Source organism: Aulonocara stuartgranti (genome assembly GCF_965226115.1).
Source record: "Aulonocara stuartgranti genome assembly, chromosome: 17".
NCBI classification, from domain to species: Eukaryota; Metazoa; Chordata; class Actinopteri; order Cichliformes; family Cichlidae; genus Aulonocara; species Aulonocara stuartgranti.
The window spans coordinates 16,130,450-16,147,865 of NC_138953.1; the positions used below are offsets into that span (position 1 = coordinate 16,130,450).

The 17,416-nt window shown below is 42.9% G+C and overlaps 1 long non-coding RNA gene across 1 annotated transcript; it reads left to right on the forward strand.

Moving 5' to 3' along the window:
- The first annotated feature begins 12,524 nt into the window (after positions 1-12,524).
- On the forward strand, positions 12,525-13,576 carry LOC309693029. The gene is made up of 3 exons (XR_014272557.1): positions 12,525-12,861; positions 13,005-13,060; positions 13,192-13,576. It is a non-coding gene; the product is annotated as an uncharacterized lncRNA (long non-coding RNA).
- The last annotated feature ends 3,840 nt before the right edge of the window (positions 13,577-17,416 follow it).

Consider the following 17,416-nt stretch of genomic DNA (forward strand, 5'->3'; position numbering starts at 1 on the left):
TCACTGAAAAGCGTAGTCGTCTCTGTCTCTGAGGTTGTGTCCAACTATAGTTGACACTGACTGGAGTTGGCCAAGCTGAAGGGCCAGCAGCTATCTTCTGTTGGTTTGTGCATGCGCATTGTAGGTTAACCTCTGGCCTGACTGTAAACTAAAGAGAGACCAGAATGAGAGGCAAGTTGCTGCTGGTCTGCTTTCACTGCTCAGTTAGTACAATCTGCACTTTGTACGGACACAACAAGCATGATCAAGAAAGATAACCTTAGTGACTTATGATCGTAACAGATGAGTCTCATCTTGCTACCTACCTTGCCTAACATGTAGAGAAGATGGAGTGTGAATAAGTTGTTAATAATTCCTTTAAAAGCCACCATACACCACTGATATTAAGTAATACATTTTTTATATCAATTTATGAGGATAGTTTTCTTAGTGATGCATAAGACTGTAGAACTACATGTGATTGTTTGCTTCCATAGATAATTCACTTACCGTACGTTGCCTAAATTAGGGCTGAACGATATATCGCATTTGCGATAATATCGCAACATGATCAAGTGCAATTTTCTAACCGCAAAGGCTGCGATTATACTCTGGACATGTCCAAATTCATGGGCTGCATCCTCCTGAGGCCGCATTTGTAGACCGATTACGTCACAGCGACGCGCCGAAGGCTGTCCAAATTACTACCATATCCCAGAATTCATAGCGCGGCCCAGCCAAACTCCAGTTTCCAGCAATGGCGGCCGCTACTAAGTTTTAAAATTACTCATACTAATCTTTCTGGGTCACAAAATAAACTTTTAACATATTTTCAGGCGAGAAAGTAGTTGTATAAACATCAAATATCTGCTCGGTTTATCAAGATATCCCATATTTGCAAAAGTGCTTCGACGTTTTCAGAGGCGTCTGCTACCCACCAGCTCGACAGCTAGCCGGGAGCTCGAGGGTTACTGATGCGGCCGAGAACGGCACAACTCCCGGCACATCATTTTCAGATCTCGGGTTAAACGTAATATATAAGTCACTTAGACAACCTAAAAATGTTATTGTTGGGCTTTTTTCAGTGTTTTGTTTGTTCGTGAGTAAATCGGTTTGGCTGAGATTAAAGTTATTAGATTAGATAAAATAAAACTATTAATCCCCCGGGTGAGTTCCTCCTTGGTTTTCACACAGCTGACTAAACGTCAAACAGAAAACTTATTAAACAGAAGTATGAGACAGTCGAGAATTTACACCAGTGTCTGGTTATATTTTAGATAGCAAGAAGCAGACGGCCGAGTTTATTAAACGCCACTGAGACAGCGGTGACGCTAATCAGAACTAGACCGTCCAATTTCACGCCTTTAAATTTTAAAGGCGTGTTTGTGTGTGTGTTTTGTTAAGATTCAGTATTGAGGAAGGGTACAAGAGGTGATCGAAGAATAACCACACCGATCCGGCCGGGTGAAGTCAAACGATGATTTTAATGAACACACGTGTGGGAAGACAACTCTGTACGCAGACAGGAAGTAGTCTTCGACTTAATCAAAGCATGAACAGATATTTTATAGCATCAGGGTTTATTTACTGACGCCCCTTCATACGTCACAGATACATTTTATACATAGATCAGATCAACATCATCATGACTTTTCACCTAGAAAATCATCTTCTATTTTCATGGCTAGCCCTTCCTGTCTACCTTTCAGTTCTTGTCTTGTTCCTCTTTCTTGCCGAGACACCAAGAAACGGTTCCTCTTTTACCAAGACAATTTTGCAGTTACAGCCAAACATAACTAACCTCTCCTCTAAATAAATCTAATTTAAAGTGTGTGTGTGTGTGTGTGTTGACCTCACATGCTCTTTATGTCATCTCTTCACCTACTGTCTGTGTCTCGTCCTCAAATGCTCTTTCTCAATTCACCTGTTGCACTTCTGACCTTTTACCAGACCAGAAGCTCACTGAGACTATGTGTATGTCTTCTACTAAATAAATGTTTTAATCAAGAACCTCTACTAAAACCTTAATATAAAATGATCTGATATATAAGTGTTTTGTAAGCATGTATTGCAATTCCTTCTCTGGCTCCAAGTCACTTGCACAATAGATTGTCCGAACATCGCGCCGAACAAAGCTTCCGACCCCCAATTAATTGACCGAGCTCCAACTCTTTAATAAGCACAGATATGCATTGTATAAAATAGTCATAACTGCTTAAGGCCTTCTTAAAGCTATCTGTTACATTGTTAAAGCCTCGTCTTAGCCTGCGGCTCAAAATAACTTCCTGCTTCTTTCTGCATACAACTTCCTGTCAGCCTGCAACTCAGTCTTTCTGAAAGAGACACTGTTTAAACCTTGGAATGCAATATCCATGCTGCAGATTATATTATTAATGCAATGACAATTATTTGACAATAGCAGTAAAATAATTTCCCTCCTCGACACTCCCCCTTTTGACCTCTGGAACACCAGAGGTCACAATACATTGTGTCCTCACGCAGACCCTTCTCTGGTGGTCTCGAACCTCGAGATCTCCAGGATCCTCGCCCCTCCTGTGGTCGCCGAGATCGATCTTCCGCAAAGGAAACAAAACACCTTTTCTTGCATCTCCCTAACTTATCCTATCTGGGACTCTTTAATCAAAAGCCTGATCCTAATTACCTTCTTAACTTATTGACTTGTATTTATGTATACTCTTCAACGTTACTCATCACTTTAAAATTCTTTTAAGCGCTGGTTTCACGTCCAGTTGCTCGCTCTACTTTCCCTTATCTGATCATCAACATCCTGTGCACAAGTTGTCGCTGCTGCAAGTTAATCTACTCCAAAAGAAAACAACCACTTTAATCAATTATGTTTAAGCATATAAGCAATTGCTCCTGTATACATTTCATCATAGCTAAATGCTGCCTTGAAACAACTCCTATGTGTTAACACTAACTTCATTTTAAAACCTCACATTTCCTATGTTATCACCTGTTTTGGTATAACCTTTTTATTTCATTTTGCTCCCTTAATGTAACAATACCTTCTAATTCTAATGTATCAGACTTAACCAAAATATATACTTTCCTTCCTCTTTGGTCCTTCTTTAAGTTCAGTTAAAAGCTAAATGAATTTAGGGCCTTTTGCCTGGAATCACTACTGTCATGTGTGTTTCTTAACTCTGTGTCTGTAAGCGTGTGCAATCCTTCATGAACTCATATTATCCTCACAGTAGATTGGCTAATCATAGCGCTAGCCAAAGGCTCGTGACCCTCCAGAGACAAATTTGAGCCACAACTCCTTTAAAAGCACAAAATGCAATATGTATAAAATGGTTATAACTGCACCTGAAATACAAAGTTAACATCATCATAAACATCTTATGGTCATCAAAGCAATGGGCAGGGCTGCGACCCAATTTAGCCCTGTCTGCGCACAAATTTTAGCCAACTTGTTTTTCAAATTTAGGTTCATCTTCTCTACCTCTTGCAAATCTTTATTCTTGAAGTGAGTACCATTGTCTGATCTAATTCTCTTGGGAAACCCATGCTTTGGAATGTAATGATTGATTAAGCACTTAATCACGCTTTTCGCGTCTTCACATTTGGTCGCCCATGCTTCGGGCCATCCAGTCAAAACATCCACACACACCAGCAAATACCTCACCCCACCTGGGCCTGTATCAATCATGTCGGTATAATCAATCACGACCTCTTCTCCTGGCCTTTCTGGCATGAGAAACTTACCAGCTTCAGGTTTTACTGCTGGCTTTGGGTTGTGTGCCCCACAAATTAGGCACGTTCTGGCCTTTTCCAGTATCATCCTTCTCAAATCAGGATGCCACCATCGGCACAAATTTCTCTCCATCTGTTCCACTCCCACGTGACCAAGCCCGTGAGCCTCATTCACCTTTTGTTCCGCCATTTTGGCCGTTAAAGCGGGACGCCCATCTGGCCCCCTCCACAAACCGCCATCTTGCCAGGCTCCTTTGTTTTCCCACACCCCCTTTTCCTCTGGGGATGTCTCCTCCTGAGCCTGTCTAACTTCTTCCATGCTGTTAGTGCTAACCTCCTCTTCTGGGGTTACCTGCACCAGTTGTCTCTGTCCTTTGTAGCCCGCTGCTTCCTTTGCGGCTTCGTCAGCTTTCTGATTTCCTCTTGCCACCATACTGTCTGCTTGTGAGTGGCCTTTGCATTTTATAATACTTACCTCGTCTGGGTCCTCCAGGGCCTTTTTGTGACAGATGGGTGCATTAGTGGCCGTTCTGAACCCGGCTCTCTTCCACTGAGCCAGTTCCACATGAGCTGCTCCAAACGCATATGCTGAGTCAGTGTAGATGTTCACTCTCATGTTTTTAGCCAACCTCAGGGCTCGAGTTAGGGCTATCACTTCAGCTCTCTGGGCCGACTGTTGTCCCTCGATTTTTCCTTCAACCTGGGCTTTCTTAATACAGTCATGTGGTTCTCCTGACCCCATTAGGTCTGCCATATTTATTCCTTCATGTGTGAATATCAAATTTGGCGCCTCTAAAATTTTGCTGAACCTTTGTTGCGTCAGTGGAGTCATTGTGAATGCCTGTGAGTTCACATAGGCCACTACACTGTGTGTAGTAAGCACTTTCAGTGGGTGTTCCCTCACTATATGTGCTGTTTTCTGAATTATCTTTGCTACTCCTGCTGCGTGTTGTGTGCATGTGGGATGCCTTGCTTCTGTTGAATTTAATCTTATGCTAACATACATAAGTACATCCCTACCTCCCCCTTTTTTCTGAAACAACACACCATTCACAACTCCCTTTGTTTCTGAAACATCAAGATAAAATGCCTCATCATAGTTAGGTGTGGCCAGATCTGTGGCTCTTGACAAATCCTGTTTTAGTGAAATGAACGCTGTCTCTGTGTCCGGCGTCCAAGGCAATTCAGCCTTCAGATTTCGAACACCAACTTTCTTGATCAGGTCCCTTAAAGGGGCCGTTTTACCCGCATAGTTCGGAATGAACTGCCTGCTGTAACCTGTCAAGCCAAGAAAGGAAAGCAACTCCTTCACAGTTCTTGGTTTTGGATGTGTCAGAATTTGGTCTCTGTGTGTGTTCATTAACCCCACTGATCTGTGTGCGATCACCCGGCCCAGGAATGTTACCTCTGGCCGGACCAACTGCAGTTTTTCTTTGCTCACTTTGAAGCCACACTCCGCCAATCTGTTCAACACCACGAGCGATGCTGCCGTACAGGCCGCTGCTGACGGGGCTGCAATAAGAAGATCATCAACATACTCTATTAATGTACAGCCCCCTGGCAGTTGACATGGGGACAATGTCTCTTTCAACACCTGATTAAAATTCCTGGTGAGAGTGCAAAGCCTTGTGGTAGGCGTGTGTACCTAAATTTGCGGCCTCTGTATGTGAATGAGAAAATGTCTCTGAGTGACTCGTGCAGTGGGAGACAAAAGAATGCATTCGCTAGGTCAATACATGTGAACCACTTTTGGTCTTCAGTTTTGTGCTTCTATTATGGTCTGTTAAATGGTATGTCAGACTTCAGCTGGAACAGGACAGGCGAACAGTTAGCTAGACCTACATCTGTGGGCCCTGCGGACCACAAAGTACCAGGCAATTTTGAGAGCTCAGCTACTGCATCAGAATGATCCATTCTTTCCCTGCCATGTATTCTGGAGATTTCTTTATGTTCTAAGATCACTGCATCGTTGGACAAACAAGTTATGCGATATATTTTACATTTTGGTGCATACCAGACGTTTGGAATTTGGGTGCTTTGCCAGCATGCGTTGTCCAGCGCCCGCTTGACCATTGGTCCCAGATCTCTTGGCCCATGACCCTCGTGGACCGCCAATGTAATGTGAGGGGCTGAATCCTCTCCCACATTGTACCAAGGCAGTTGTTCATCAGTAAATTTCACAGCCGCGGCCACACCTTCTGGTCCAACATAAATGTTATGTGTTTGCACATTCCACGTCTGTCCCTCAAGATCAGACTGGAACTGTTCCCGATAGATATCATTATCTTCCCTATCATAAAAGAGTGTAACGTGGAAAGGATCTCGCGGAGGGGAATAGACGGCCAGGCTCATTATCCAGGGTTTCCACAGCTGATAATGTCTCAGAATGCCTTCTTCCACTAGCCTCCCCCAGTAGATTTCGGCAGTGGGTTGTTCAGAGTTCTGGACTAAATATTGAGTCTTTGAAGGTGATCCCAGTTTCACAAGCAGGTCCCTGCCCATGAGATTTTCCAGGCACCTGTGAGGACACCACATATTGGTGCTTCAAAGTCTATTTTCCCAGCTGTGTCAATGCTGGATCATCATCATTGACAGCATAGGTTCTGCCGTCCCCACGCTGTTCAGTTTCTCCGGGCTCCATCAGTATTGCTCCCCCTCCCAGCCCCAGTCGGCTACTGGGTACTGGGGGGCTGGTGCTGCATTCGGGTTTGGAGCTTGATGTGCTCCCCTGTAAGCAGCTCTTTGTCTTGGGCCTCCTCGTGCCTGGGATCGATAGCCTCGCCCCTGATAGTTCTGCGGCGGTTCAGGGCAGTCTCGGACCCAGTGTCCTTCTGCTCCACATCTCAGACACGCAGTCCAAGACACCCTGCCAGGATTCCCCGGATTCCGAGCCCTTTGTCCTCCCCTCACGGATCCACCACGCCCTCTCTGCGGTCCACCGGTCCCCCAATTCCCTACGGGTTGACGCTGCCTTGGTGCATTGGCGGGCCAACGATCATCAGGGTAGAGACCCGGATCCTGATCTGGCCAGTCAGGCACAGGATCGGGCTGAGGCCTTGCCACCATTATAGTCTTATTTAGTTCTTTCGGTTCTTTTTTCTTCGCATTATATTTTTCGCGAGCCTCACCCAGCTGCAGCCTAAGCAGCTGCGCCTGTACTTCATCTAACTCTTTCTTTTGTTTGTTCGTCAAATCCTGTTCCTGCTGAAGTCTGTGGGTCACATGTCCCTCCCACTGCACCGAGTCTGCAACGGCAAAATCTGGGTTCTTTTCCAAGTCAACTGCAACCTGGTTGGGCAGCCCTGCCAGCACTGCCGAACGAAACCACGCTCTACTTTCACCCTCCTTCCCCGGATGTATTCCTGTTCCTAACAACCATTGTTCCTTTGCTTTAACTAAACACTCTCTGGGTGTGTTTTTAGGATCCCAAATAATTTTTGGAATGGCTCCAAAGTTAGGAGTTGGGTCCTTCTCCCGAACTGCATCTGCTAAGTCACTCTGCACCTCATGATATTTCAGGTCATTTGCATATCTAGTTGTTTGAGCTATCTGCTCTACATCTGCTAACCCACCACCCAGCATACAACGTCCGGCCAAAGCGCGAAAGTCGCCCAGCGCTAATTCTTCTCCTTCCCAATGTTCTCCCTTGGTTATTGGTGGAAGTTGTTTAACCAATGCTTCCAAATCTCTCACCTTATAGGCGCGATAAACTGGTTCGTTCTTTGGACCTGCTATTAGAGGCAGACTTAAACCAGGGTCAGGAGCTCCTTGTTCAAAACTCACTTTTCTACTCTTCCTCGACTTTCCTTTTCCCTTTGAGCTCTTAAATATGGGCCGTCTCTGTGCTTGGTCTCTCTTCACACTTCTTTTCCTCAAAATTAGGCTTGTACTTGGTTGGGGCTCAGGTCCTCCATCTTCGTCCTCCTCATCGTCTTCTTCTTCTGATGACGTCGCACGGTCTTCATTCTCCTCTTCTGGCCCTCCCTGCATTACTCTCTGCTTTATAACCTCCAATGCCGTTAATGCCTCTATGGACGCACGTAGGGCCTCATGCATTTGTCCGTACACTTCTCCTTCAGTTTTTAACACCAAGCTCAGAGGTATTTTATCACCCAGCCCTTTCTGTTGGGATATAATAGGTTTACTTACCTCAACCTCCATCGCTTGGCACTCTTTCTCTGCTGATTTTAATACTCCAGGGGAAGCCAAGCGAACAGCTTTCTTACGCTGTTCGAGCTGATCCTTCAGAGGTTTGCATCCCCTTTTCCTACTAGGTGTCGCACCCGAGCTGTCAGCCATTCTCTGAAACACAGACTTACCTCTTCCAATGGCGTTGGTCGACTCCACCTTCTTGGTCTAGGTCACCCAGACACGCTTAACTTTCGGTTTCAGTCTTCGTCTCGCTGTTCTCGCAACCACTGGCTCCTCTTCCCCTGCTCGGTGATACACAAAGTTTAACCCAGCCCTTTAGACGCTGTCCTCGCGTTCTCAAACGTTGACACTCAATCAAAATTATTCGCCCTCAAAGTGTTAATATATGACACCAGCAACCCTTATGCGCAACGCGCTCACCTCCGTATACTTACCTCTCCAATAGTTCCTCGGATTAGTGTTTTTTCATTTATTTTAAACCCATTGACGGCGCTGCGCGTCCCTTATATACTTTACAGCAACACACCCTCAAGGGTCCCTCAACTTGTCCCGTACTAATAAGTCTAAAACCAAGAAATCACCTTTATGACATTATGTCAAAGCTTTCTCCATGTTGCACAGCCTGCCACAGGTTTAACAAAAAAAATCGCTGCCCGAGAAGGCTCCCACATATCAAGGTGGTCGTTTTCACAAACTTCCAGCAGACCCTCAAATAAACAAAAACAACGACCCAGGCAGGCTTCCAGTTCAGCCTCCTCAATTTCTATGCACACTGAAAACTCATGGGGAGATTCTTCTGTCTCCCCGTGTCCTACACAATTCACCTCCAAATGATCCCCTACAATTGAAATTTCAGTGTGGAATGACGCAGAGATTAACATTTCCTTATTTATTCACTATATGTAACCTGAATTTTCTCTCTCTTATCAAATAACAAAGGTTATCTTTACAATTTGTTATTGAACTACTAATTAAGTTGCTTTTTATGGTGTCAGTGATAAACTGCCCCTAAAAAGTCCACTTTATTGCGTGCTCATTGAGTTACTCCTATCAAAACTATTTAACAAGTTCAATTTACACATACTCATTAATTTGTCACGCTTATTAGTGGCTCATGGTTGCTTAAAGCCTATGTCTGACTTGACCACAGAGTTAGAGCATCATTCAATCCTCCCAGGATGACCACTCCACTTACTCTGCATCCAGTCAGCTCATGAATTAACAACACTTGCAGACTGTAACCCTTTTATTTTTTGTTTATGCCTTCAATTCCACCTTAAATCTTCTTTACCTAAACGTTGGTTTTAAACACAAACAATTCTTATATTCTATTTTGAAACGCTGTCACCATTCATATATTTACAATGTTGTTATTTACTAAGCCAGCATTTTAACTGCAGACATTTATCCACATTTGCAAACAATAGTTATAGAGCTGAATGACACACAAAACCGAAAGCATAGTCCTCTCATGCGCTCTGCATCAGCTGCCTCATTTGCATGCACACACACTCTTCATCTAAGAATAGCAGCAGGCAGTCAGTGCATTGCTGACTCGACCCACAGAGATCTTTTTTAATACAGAGACGTCTTATATTTACAACTGCACAGATTTTAAACCTTTTAACACCTATCAAATTTCGACAAATTTAACATAACCGTTTTTTGCGATCAATTAACCAGTCTCAAGACATTAACTGTTTCTGGCCTCATTTCTAAAATCCCTAACTCAATTTAAAAGCGTCAACCAACCCAAACTTTTTGAAGTTTTAGGTTAAAGTTACACGCCCGAAATCCACTTCTGCTGGCCAAAAAAGCGCAGATACCGTTGCAAACGGTAAGGAGACTCTAGCTCCTAGCTATTTTGGAGGTTCCCAAGTTCTCCCCGGTTGCCAACCGTACTAACCCTATTCGCCGATAGGTCAGGGCCAAGCGTCCTTGGCCGGGAGGGAGCGTTACCTCCGAGAACTGCGCTTCCTAGAACCCCCACGGTTCCGTTCTAAAATAATTTATAATACTTTGAAACAACAATCAACACCCGAAACAAGTGTATAACTGAAGCAGGTCCACCCTTATAACCAAAAAATAAGCAAATTCCCTAACATACTAAAATCATTAAGCAGTCCACTGCTTCCCACGGTCCTAACCGTATTAAATCCTTACCAGCAGTCCAACTGCTTTAAATCCTCAGATTCTTATCAAAATCAAAACAGACATCCACCAGTAACTTCAGTGAGTAGACTTAAATTTTATCATATCCAATTTGGCACACTTTGGAAATAATTCAACAGGTAGTGCCTTACCTTTTGGATAAGCCGGCTTATGCCCACTCACTTAGACCACTGGAATTCATGTCTGCCCGTCAGACCACCTAAGACCCCGGATTTCTCCGTCTAAACCTCCAACTCTCCCTCCTCAATAACCGGACGAGGCCCCCAAATGTTAAGATTCAGTATTGAGGAAGGGTACAAGAGGTGATCGAAGAATAACCACACCGATCCGGCCGGGTGAAGTCAAACGATGATTTTAATGAACACACGTGTGGGAAGACAACTCTGTACGCAGACAGGAAGTAGTCTTCGACTTAATCAAAGCATGAACAGATATTTTATAGCATCAGGGTTTATTTACTGACGCCCCTTCATACGTCACAGATACATTTTATACATAGATCAGATCAACATCATCATGACTTTTCACCTAGAAAATCATCTTCTATTTTCATGGCTAGCCCTTCCTGTCTACCTTTCAGTTCTTGTCTTGTTCCTCTTTCTTGCCGAGACACCAAGAAACGGTTCCTCTTTTACCAAGACAATTTTGCAGTTACAGCCAAACATAACTAACCTCTCCTCTAAATAAATCTAATTTAAAGTGTGTGTGTGTGTGTGTGTTGACCTCACATGCTCTTTATGTCACCTCTTCACCTACTGTCTGTGTCTCGTCCTCAAATGCTCTTTCTCAATTCACCTGTTGCACTTCTGACCTTTTACCAGACCAGAAGCTCACTGAGACTATGTGTATGTCTTCTACTAAATAAATGTTTTAATCAAGAACCTCTACTAAAACCTTAATATAAAATGATCTGATATATAAGTGTTTTGTAAGCATGTATTGCAATTCCTTCTCTGGCTCCAAGTCACTTGCACAATAGATTGTCCGAACATCGCGCCGAACAAAGCTTCCGACCCCCAATTAATTGACCGAGCTCCAACTCTTTAATAAGCACAGATATGCATTGTATAAAATAGTCATAACTGCTTAAGGCCTTCTTAAAGCTATCTGTTACATTGTTAAAGCCTCGTCTTAGCCTGCGGCTCAAAATAACTTCCTGCTTCTTTCTGCATACAACTTCCTGTCAGCCTGCAACTCAGTCTTTCTGAAAGAGACACTGTTTAAACCTTGGAATGCAATATCCATGCTGCAGATTATATTATTAATGCAATGACAATTATTTGACAATAGCAGTAAAATAATTTCCCTCCTCGACAGTTTATACAATTGCTATTATGTTTGCACTTTATGTGTAATGTTACTGACTGCAGAGATCAGTAAGATGTGTGTATTTTTTATTTATTAGTTTTATTTATTTAATATTATTTTTTGATTGAATGACTGTCTAGTAGTTCACAGATGTCGAAAAACTGAGTGTGGTAAAGCCACTGATTTTGTTTATGTATATTTCTGCAATCTGCACATTGTACTGACTTTCATTTTAATGTTTACACCAGGGTTCCTTGTCAGCACTTTATGCTCAGATGTTTGTAAGCTAAAAATAAACTATAGTGTATGTTCAAATATACTGTTGTGATTGAAGAAGTTAAATAAAAATGTCAGTCATCAATTCATGCATCACCTCATGTCATCATAACAGAGGTCTGTCTTCCAGGAAAGAACAGTTTAAAATTAATGTAATATAGTATTGGCCATACTATATGATGTATTGCTTGTCTTTGTTTAATAATACAGAAGACAAAGACCTTAAAAAATAATCGCATCGCAATCGCAATATTGGGGCAAAAAATCGCAATTAGATTATTTTCCATAATCGTTCAGCCCTAGCCTAAATGCATAGTTTGGGTGAGGTTGAGATAGAGCAACAAAACTATTTGGATGAGTCTTCACATATCGTTCTCAGCAGAGTTTCCTGTACAGTGGATTCTTATGTTTGAGCGTGTAACCCATTTGGGAACTCCTTTGTCCTGTTTAGAGATATCTGGATTGTTCCAAATGGGTATTAGTTTACATGACATAAGTGAAGAAAACAACAAACAAATCCCACCACGGTGTCAGGGAGGTGTTCATGGTAAGGTTTTTAAAGTTATAATGCTTAGTTCCAATAAAAGGCAGATCAGTGTTTTTAAAATTATTCATAATGGTTTGTTTTTCCATAACAATAATGAGATGTTTGAGTGTTTATTAGGAATTTGTGAGAAATGATTTTAGGCAGAATCATCATTTTAATTGCAGCAACTCTCTCCACGAGTGATACAAATATGTTAGATCAACCTCTACCATTTTAGTAAAAGGAATGTGATTCAACTATACTGAAAGCCTGGTGGAAAAATGTATGCCTAAATATCTAATGTTATCTGGCTGTAGTGGATGTGTTTAGAGGCAAAACTGTTGGTTAGTGATGGGACGTTCTGTATCGAGGCTTCGGAGCGTGTGTCGAGTAATGGAGGGGGCGTTTCCGCGAAGCGCGTATCGAGGCTTGCTTCATTTATGGGAGGAGCTGAAAATGATGACGTCCGAAGCCTCGCTGCCCGGCTGTACCACGTGACTGGTTCATGAAGTGGTTCGAACTTTGCCGCGAGATATGACAGCGATATAAACCCCTCAGACTTCATTCAAAAATGTGGGTGTTTGATGGAGAGTTGCGGTTAGTGAGAGTTTGGAGACCGTATGGAGGTTTATGAGAGTGAGGAAAGTCAGGAGAGAATGGAGCCAGCTAAGAAGAGGAGGATGTCCTCCCCTGTGTGGGAACATTTTGATCTTATTCCTCCCAACAAGGTATGTAAATTTCTACAGAAGATGTATTTTCATGATACTGATGGTGCAATACAATTTATGTTGAGCTGTCTTGACTTTTGTACAAGGTGAAGTGTTTGCTATGTGCCAGGGAGCTGGGCTATAACAACAACATCCATGCTTAGGCACTACAGAGCTTTGCATGAGAATAAGGGGGACACCGATCGTGGAGCAAGACCAGGTGAGCCATCAAATGCAATGATAATATAGGATGCAGTAATGTTACTAAATGATATAACAATATTATACAACTGTTATAAGTTACGTGTGTGATATTTATATTTGTGCTTTATCTTTATTGTCTTTCCTCAGGAGAACAATCTCAAATAGATGAAGACCTGGTCAGCATGGTGATTGAGGACTCCCAGCCATTTAGCATTGTGGAGGACAAAGGATTCAAAAGATTTGTTAAATCATTAAATCCTAGCTATGTTCTCCCCACTAAAAAGGTCATAAAAGCAGTGAAAATTTAGTTTTTACAGAATAAAATGTGAACAGGCAGGACTGCTGTCCATACCTCAACGTTACAAAAGCACAACCACTGTCCACACCCCAACCACACCTCACCTCACAGTAAATGATCATTTCCATTTCAAGCATTTCCAAATAATCATTTCCCATACTGCCACTATAAATATACACAGTATACTGCCATCACTACAATATACATGTTTTACACACTCCTTTTGTTGTTGACATTTACAGGCTGTGTGCAAAGTGCCACACTCTTCAAATTCATGCCAGCTATTATTTTTACGTCCAGTAGGTGTCCTGCTAGAGCAAATGAAGCTTCATGAAGCTTCGCGTTGGGGTGAACCAATTGGATGAAAAGCTTCAGTGCTTCATGGGGCTTCATCTGCCCATCACTACTGTTGGTTTACTCCAGTTGATGAAGTCAGAGAAGGAGGGACAAACAGGGTGAAGTGGAGACACCTGGGAGGAAACAGCTGAGCTGAATACGCTTAATGACACAAGGGGACTCAAAACTAACCATGATGCACACAGAACAAGAGACTATCACAATAAAACAGGAAATAGTGATGGAGACTATAATACATGAACTTGACATAGACAAAATGGGAAGCAAACATGGAGACATGACTGTCTGGGGGGGGGGACAACCTTCAGGGCACTGAGGGACCAGATGGATATAAGGACACAAGTGAGGAGACAAACAATAACAGACACAGAGACGAGACCAACTTCACTCAGGACACTTCGGACAAGCGACAAAGACAGACATGGCAACATAGGGAGGCAAGAATACAAGGAGGACTCCAAGGTCAAAATTTTACACAACAAGACTCTAAACACAAAATACTGAGATAAAACCCAGGACCATGAACCCACAAAACACAAACCACTGAGTTGATGACCAAGGAACCATGACAGAGCCCCCCTTATCCTATACAGCTTCTAGACGTCCTTAAACAAAGACAAAACCTAACCTGCAGCGGGCAGACAAATGGGTTTGAAAGGAGGGCCTGAACCAAACACATAAGTAAAATCAAACTAAGCAGAAAAAAAAAATCACACAAATTGCCCCAGGCTGTCCAGGGAGATAAAAACAGGTTCATGAGGCTAGTACGCCATTGGAGAGGTGCAGGGACAGACACCTATAAAGTGCTCAGGGCTTCTCAAAAGGCAAACAGCTGTGACAAAAGAATTCTGGGGTCTCCCCGGTGACCAGCAGTAGAGACAGCAGGGCCTGGGGGCTGACTGAGTGGCCAGCTCCGGTGTCATGGCCAGAGGCTGGCAACAAAGGAAGTCCCCTGGAGGACAATGCCAGAGACGACATTTTACCTCTGGTGGCTTTGCAGGGGGCCAGCAGTGAGGGCAGCAGCGGAACAGATTCACAAATGACCAATAACACAGATTGGCTTGAAGTGGCCGCCAAGGCCAGCATGAGGCCAGCATTGATGGTGGAGAGTCTTGGACTCCAGCAGTGTGGAAGACTTGGGCACTGGTTCTGGGTGCCCAGGACTGGAGCAGAGATATACTGGACTCAGGGAATGAAATCAGTATCACTTTAGCTTTATTGCTGATTATATTCAGAAGATACCAGAATAATGTCCCAGTATGCGGCAGCACACTGTATGAATTTGCAAAGAGGACCCAAAACACAGACACCAAGGAACGTGGACAAAACTTGAATTTTAACAGAAAGCGAGCCGTTTATTAAGGCTGGTAAAAACTGGACAAAACAAAAGGCAGAGATGACGCTAAACGATAACCTAAACTGGGGAAACAAGAGATAAATATATAAAACCAAAACATAAAACTCGACGTGGATACAAGGATACCTGAAACCTGGAGAATAGAACATGGAAACGTGGCACAAAAGGCAACAGATGACCTGACAATGAATGAACAGAAACACACAGGGGGTGTCCAAATTCATGGGCTGCATCCTCCTGAGGACGCATTTGCAGCCAACAAATGCGTCCTCCTTTGCCCTGAATTTGTAGGCTGGGTCAGGTGTGTCCTTCCTGGCCCACCATATCCCAGAATTCACAGCGTGTCTCAGCCAATTCCAGTTTCCAACAATGGCAGTCGCTACTAAGTTTTAATATTACTCTTATTACTCTTTCTGAGTCACAAAATAAACTTTTAACATATTTCAGTTTATCAAGACATCACATATTTGCAAAAGTGCTTCAACATTTTCGCAGACGTCTGTTACCCACTCGATAGCTAGCCAGGAGCTCGAGGGTCACTAGAGCCGACGAGAACGGCAAACGCCCGGCACATCATTTTCAGATCACCGCGGTCTTTCGCTACTCAGGTTAAACTTGATTTATAAGTCACTTAAATAAGTGTTTTATTTGTTCGAGAGTAAATCAGTTTGGCTGCGATTAAAGTCATTAGATTAGATTAGATTAGATTAGATTATATAAAATAAAACTTTATTAATCCCTCGGGTGGGTTCCTCCTTGGTTTTCACACAGCTGAATAAATGTCAAACAGAAAACTGATTAAACAGTGTCATCTTTAGGCCGTGTGCAGGTATGGAGGACCCACAGTGCAGTCTCTGGAGACAAAATGTGGACTCAAAAAACAGTTTTAATGCTGAACTCAAAGTAACAAATTTCAAAATACAAAAATAACTCAGGCAGGCAGGCATAACACACAGCATGAATGAGGGTAGATTGCGACACTGACACAGAAACACAAGGCTTAACTACACAGAGGGAGCAATAAGGGGAAGCAAAACCAGATACGTTAACATGAGACATGGACTTTCAAAGTAAAACAGGAACATAGAGACATGGACTTGACAAGGGGACACCTCAGACAGGGGAGACAGAGCAACTAAGAGACACAGACAGAAACCAGAACATCAACAAAGAAACCAGAAGAAACAATAAATAATGGCAGAATCAAAGTACAATAGTAAAGAAAACTCAAAGCTCTGGGACAACGACTCAGGTCTCCTAACAAACAGAAGTGTAAGATGGTTTAGAATTTACACCAGTGTCCTGTTATATTTTCGATAGCAAGGAGGAGACAGCTGAGTTTATTAAACTCCATCGAGACAACGGTGACGCAAATCTAAATGCTAGACCGTCCAATTTCACAGCCATTTACTTCTGGCCTACCCGACCTTCTAAGGACCCGGCCCACATAGACCTCGAAGGATGGGTCCTCAGGAGGATGCAGTCTATGAATTTGGACACCCCTGCAGACTAAATACACACAAGGGTGGTTAGGGGAAGTGGAAATACATGGAGAAACAGCTGACACTAATCTGACATGAGACAAAGGAAGCAAAGCCAACTACACTGACATAGGACACAGACCTTCAGAATAAAACAGGAAACATGAGGCGCAGACATGGCAATACAAACTTGACAACATAAGACATGAACATAAGCATGAAGCATATAAAGGGCGAAGGAGGCTTAAGTTAAGCCTGTGACAAAAGACATTTGTGTAGAAGTCTTTGAGATTTCTGAGGTAAAATCCCATCATATTTTAGAGATTTTGATTAAAAGCCACATTATAACCATCCAAAAGTATACACGTCACGAGCTACGATGCTACAAAATGACACTATGCATTATTTTAGAGCAGGGGTCTAAAATAAATTTTCCGTAAAGCAGTTGTAATATCCACAGGTGTAGGTGGGTGGCAGGCAGAGATGTGGACCCAAAAACACAAGATCAAAAGGAAACAGGAAGTACAAATACTGAGACTAAGACTCATTGGCTTGACACAAGGACTGGAGAGAAAAACAGACAAACATGGGTACATGATCGGGAAGGCTAAAAGACCAGCTTAGCAAAACTTCAATTTAGAGACGTGTATAGACACAACTCAAACTGGGAGCTGCTTCCAGAAGGCCCTATAAGCTGAAGGTTTGTTACTCCCACTCTACTTTTAAATACTCCAGGATCCGTAAGTAAGCCAACAGTCTGTGGGTGAAGTGCTCTAATTGGGTTTATGTGCTCTTTAAGATAAGATGGGGCCTGATTATTCAAGACCTTGTATGTGAGGAGAAGGATTTTAAATTTGATCCTGGATTTAACAGGGAGCC